At 56.6% G+C, this 5000-nt stretch overlaps 2 non-coding genes across 2 annotated transcripts; both read left to right on the forward strand.

The window, feature by feature from the left end:
- The first annotated feature begins 1908 nt into the window (after window positions 1-1908).
- Window positions 1909-2015, forward strand: LOC138568309 (U6 spliceosomal RNA). The gene has a single exon (XR_011302649.1). It is a non-coding gene; the product is annotated as a U6 spliceosomal RNA (small nuclear RNA).
- Window positions 2016-4067: 2052 nt separating this feature from the next.
- Window positions 4068-4174, forward strand: LOC138568310 (U6 spliceosomal RNA). The gene has a single exon (XR_011302650.1). It is a non-coding gene; the product is annotated as a U6 spliceosomal RNA (small nuclear RNA).
- The last annotated feature ends 826 nt before the right edge of the window (window positions 4175-5000 follow it).

Below are 5000 nucleotides of genomic sequence, written 5' to 3' on the forward strand. Positions count from 1 at the left end.
CATGCCAGGGCAGTTCTAAGCTCTCCTAGGTGCTATTTGCCAACAGCGCATATCACTGTCAGCCTATCTGCTTCACGGGCCAAAGTGCAAAGGGGCTCAGGGCCTGAGTCAGCAGCCAGTGTTTCCTTCCGGTGCCCGGATCCTTCCTTGGGGGGCTGCAAGCTAGAGGTTCTCTCTGGCCCAGGCAGCCTGCACGGGTAACTGAAATCCTGCAGCACCCCCCCCCCCCGTGCCCCAGCGTGTCTCTATCAGGGCCTGGTCTCTGCTGCTGCTGATGCTGACAGGCCCCCAAGCGCCCCAGACACACCTTCCCAGGGTTGCAGCAGTTTCTGCTTCCTGCTTCCAGCTCAGTGCTGGTGCTACTGTGGAGTAAACAGGGTTAGTAGAGAGAGAGGGGGAGAGAGAGAGAGAGAGAGAGAGAGAGAGAGAGAGAGAGAGAGAGAGAGAGGGAGGGAGGGAGGGAGGGAGGGAGGGCGGTGCATATTCAAATCATCAGTCAGCCAGAGCCTGCTGGGAGCCCATTTCTGCAGGCCCACTGACTGCTGGCTGCTGCCCCCGATGGTTGGAGAAGGGCCAGGCTGGGCTAGGCCACACAGCAAGGGCCAAGCCCTCCTCCGGTGCTCCTTCTGATGATGTCTCCCTGAGTGTCTGAGGTCGAGAAAAAGCCCGCCCGCAGAACTGGCCAGAGAGGTCTCTGGCCGATCAGGGGCGTGAAGGGCGGCAGGCAGGCCACCGGCGCAGCAGGCAGCGCAGGGGACGTGCACCTCAAGGCCTTGGCCACCATCTCTCCCTTGGCTTTCAGTGTACCTCAGAATGCCTTTGCTGTTCCGGATCAGGGGAGAGAAGCAACCTTTTCTTAGCAGGTGGGGTCTGTGCTACAGACACGTGGCATTTTCCCAACTGGTTCACAAGCCAACCCCCACCCTTTACAGCGCAGACACAGAAAGCATTTGCTGCTGGTTGGGATTTTCGGGATGGGCCCCTGCTGCTGATGTATTAGGATGGACTTTGGCCAGTCTTTCTTTCTTATACCGACGGCCCGCCATAAAATTAAAGCACCTTTGCAGGCACAGATGCTCTTAGGGATTTAAATGTAACAGCAGGACCCAAAAAGCAAGGAATGAACCCGAGCCAGATAGGAGTCGACCCTACAATCTTCTGATCCGTACGTAGTCAGACGCCTCATACTGGCCCTCTTGTGTCTCACCTCCTCCTCCTCCTCCGCGCAGTCCTTCCAGGGGCCTTTCTGAGGTAGGTGCGCCTGCAAGCGCTGCTGGACCTGATTTTCTAGCCCACGCGTCTCACACCCTGACGCTGTTGATAATGCAGCTAACCCCCGGCCCATAGCTGTTGTAAGGGAGAACCTGGACCTGCCAAAGGGAACCAGACCCACGGTGACTTAAAAGCCAAGGGCACTGAAGCCAGCCCCGCCAAAGGAACATTTTAAGTCAGCCTCTGAATGCAAGCAGGGGGCCATCCTGCGCCCCCTGGGGGCGGGGGGGGGGACTGACATGCCGGCCAGCTGCCTCCTCTTGCCTTCTCTTGGAACAGCCCATGGGCCCCCAAACAAAGCCCCCTGACAGGCAGGCCCTCTGTGTTTCCTCTGGCTTGTGGGAACACTGTTATGCACCCAAGCATTGTGCTGGGTCAATCACTTTGCATACAGACTGCACCATGAGCCTTTGCAACTACATTGCTCCGGCAAGCATTCCAAAAATAACAAAAACTCACCTCTCGGACCAGCGCAGCAGTGAATAAGCGCGGACCATTGCTCTCTGCCTCCGTTTCATATCATTCCCCCAAAAGCAAGCGCTTTCTGTCTCAAGAAATGCCCATTGTATGCCACCCTATGTCCAGAGATCATAGATCTGGGGGGGTTTATGTATGGGCTGGGTCAACCTTCAGTCTGTGCTCGCTTCGGCAGCACATATACTAAAATTGGAACGATACAGAGAAGATTAGCATGGCCCCTGCGCAAGGATGACACGCAAATTCGTGAAGCGTTCCATATTTTGGACACATAGCAGGACAGACATGTTCTTTAGCTGCAACATTTATTGACGGGATAAACAGGCCCTCTGTCCATTAGGGCAGGTGTGCTTTTCGGCGTGGAGCTCGTCAGAGTGCGTTTTATTTGGAGATAGCGCTGCGAGTGCTCCAAGCTTATGCCCAGTGGGTGATGATTGCTACATGCCAGGGCAGTTCTAAGCTCTCCTAGGTGCTATTTGCCAACAGCGCATATCACTGTCAGCCTATCTGCTTCACGGGCCAAAGTGCAAAGGGGCTCAGGGCCTGAGTCAGCAGCCAGTGTTTCCTTCCGGTGCCCGGATCCTTCCTTGGGGGGCTGCAAGCTAGAGGTTCTCTCTGGCCCAGGCAGCCTGCACGGGTAACTGAAATCCTGCAGCACCCCCCCCCCCCCGTGCCCCAGCGTGTCTCTATCAGGGCCTGGTCTCTGCTGCTGCTGATGCTGACAGGCCCCCAAGCGCCCCAGACACACCTTCCCAGGGTTGCAGCAGTTTCTGCTTCCTGCTTCCAGCTCAGTGCTGGTGCTACTGTGGAGTAAACAGGGTTAGTAGAGAGAGAGGGGGAGAGAGAGAGAGAGAGAGAGAGGGAGGGAGGGAGGGAGGGAGGGAGGGCGGTGCATATTCAAATCATCAGTCAGCCAGAGCCTGCTGGGAGCCCATTTCTGCAGGCCCACTGACTGCTGGCTGCTGCCCCCGATGGTTGGAGAAGGGCCAGGCTGGGCTAGGCCACACAGCAAGGGCCAAGCCCTCCTCCGGTGCTCCTTCTGATGATGTCTCCCTGAGTGTCTGAGGTCGAGAAAAAGCCCGCCCGCAGAACTGGCCAGAGAGGTCTCTGGCCGATCAGGGGCGTGAAGGGCGGCAGGCAGGCCACCGGCGCAGCAGGCAGCGCAGGGGACGTGCACCTCAAGGCCTTGGCCACCATCTCTCCCTTGGCTTTCAGTGTACCTCAGAATGCCTTTGCTGTTCCGGATCAGGGGAGAGAAGCAACCTTTTCTTAGCAGGTGGGGTCTGTGCTACAGACACGTGGCATTTTCCCAACTGGTTCACAAGCCAACCCCCACCCTTTACAGCGCAGACACAGAAAGCATTTGCTGCTGGTTGGGATTTTCGGGATGGGCCCCTGCTGCTGATGTATTAGGATGGACTTTGGCCAGTCTTTCTTTCTTATACCGACGGCCCGCCCATAAAATTAAAGCACCTTTGCAGGCACAGATGCTCTTAGGGATTTAAATGTAACAGCAGGACCCAAAAAGCAAGGAATGAACCCGAGCCAGATAGGAGTCGACCCTACAATCTTCTGATCCGTACGTAGTCAGACGCCTCATACTGGCCCTCTTGTGTCTCACCTCCTCCTCCTCCGCGCAGTCCTTCCAGGGGCCTTTCTGAGGTAGGTGCGCCTGCAAGCGCTGCTGGACCTGATTTTCTAGCCCACGCGTCTCACACCCTGACGCTGTTGATAATGCAGCTAACCCCCGGCCCATAGCTGTTGTAAGGGAGAACCTGGACCTGCCAAAGGGAACCAGACCCACGGTGACTTAAAAGCCAAGGGCACTGAAGCCAGCCCCGCCAAAGGAACATTTTAAGTCAGCCTCTGAATGCAAGCAGGGGGCCATCCTGCGCCCCCTGGGGCGGGGGGGGGACTGACATGCCGGCCAGCTGCCTCCTCTTGCCTTCTCTTGGAACAGCCCATGGGCCCCCAAACAAAGCCCTCTGACAGGCAGGCCCTCTGTGTTTCCTCTGGCTTGTGGGACTACTGTAATGCACCCAGGCATTGTGCTGGGATCAATCACTTTGCATACAGACTGCACCATGAGCCTTTGCAACTACATTGCTCCGGCAAGCATTCCAAAAATAACAAAAACTCACCTCTCGGACCAGCGCAGCAGTGAATAAGCGCGGACCATTGCTCTCTGCCTCCGTTTCATATCATTCCCCCAAAAGCAAGCGCTTTCTGTCTCAAGAAATGCCCATTGTATGCCACCCTATGTCCAGAGATCATAGATCTGGGGGGGTTTATGTATGGGCTGGGTCAACCTTCAGTCTGTGCTCGCTTCGGCAGCACATATACTAAAATTGGAACGATACAGAGAAGATTAGCATGGCCCCTGCGCAAGGATGACACGCAAATTCGTGAAGCGTTCCATATTTTGGACACATAGCAGGACAGACATGTTCTTTAGCTGCAACATTTATTGACGGGATAAACAGGCCCTCTGTCCATTAGGGCAGGTGTGCTTTTCGGCGTGGAGCTCGTCAGAGTGCGTTTTATTTGGAGATAGCGCTGCGAGTGCTCCAAGCTTATGCCCAGTGGGTGATGATTGCTACATGCCAGGGCAGTTCTAAGCTCTCCTAGGTGCTATTTGCCAACAGCGCATATCACTGTCAGCCTATCTGCTTCACGGGCCAAAGTGCAAAGGGGCTCAGGGCCTGAGTCAGCAGCCAGTGTTTCCTTCCGGTGCCCGGATCCTTCCTTGGGGGGCTGCAAGCTAGAGGTTCTCTCTGGCCCAGGCAGCCTGCACGGGTAACTGAAATCCTGCAGCACCCCCCCCCCGTGCCCCAGCGTGTCTCTATCAGGGCCTGGTCTCTGCTGCTGCTGATGCTGACAGGCCCCCAAGCGCCCCAGACACACCTTCCCAGGGTTGCAGCAGTTTCTGCTTCCTGCTTCCAGCTCAGTGCTGGTGCTACTGTGGAGTAAACAGGGTTAGTAGAGAGAGAGGGGGAGAGAGAGAGAGAGAGAGAGAGAGAGAGAGAGAGGGAGGGAGGGAGGGAGGGAGGGAGGGCGGTGCATATTCAAATCATCAGTCAGCCAGAGCCTGCTGGGAGCCCATTTCTGCAGGCCCACTGACTGCTGGCTGCTGCCCCCGATGGTTGGAGAAGGGCCAGGCTGGGCTAGGCCACACAGCAAGGGCCAAGCCCTCCTCCGGTGCTCCTTCTGATGATGTCTCCCTGAGTGTCTGAGGTCGAGAAAAAGCCCGC

Source organism: Ambystoma mexicanum, chromosome 2p (assembly GCF_040938575.1).
Source record: "Ambystoma mexicanum isolate Mex_15411 chromosome 2p, UKY_AmexF1_1, whole genome shotgun sequence".
Lineage (NCBI taxonomy): Eukaryota > Metazoa > Chordata > Amphibia > Caudata > Ambystomatidae > Ambystoma > Ambystoma mexicanum.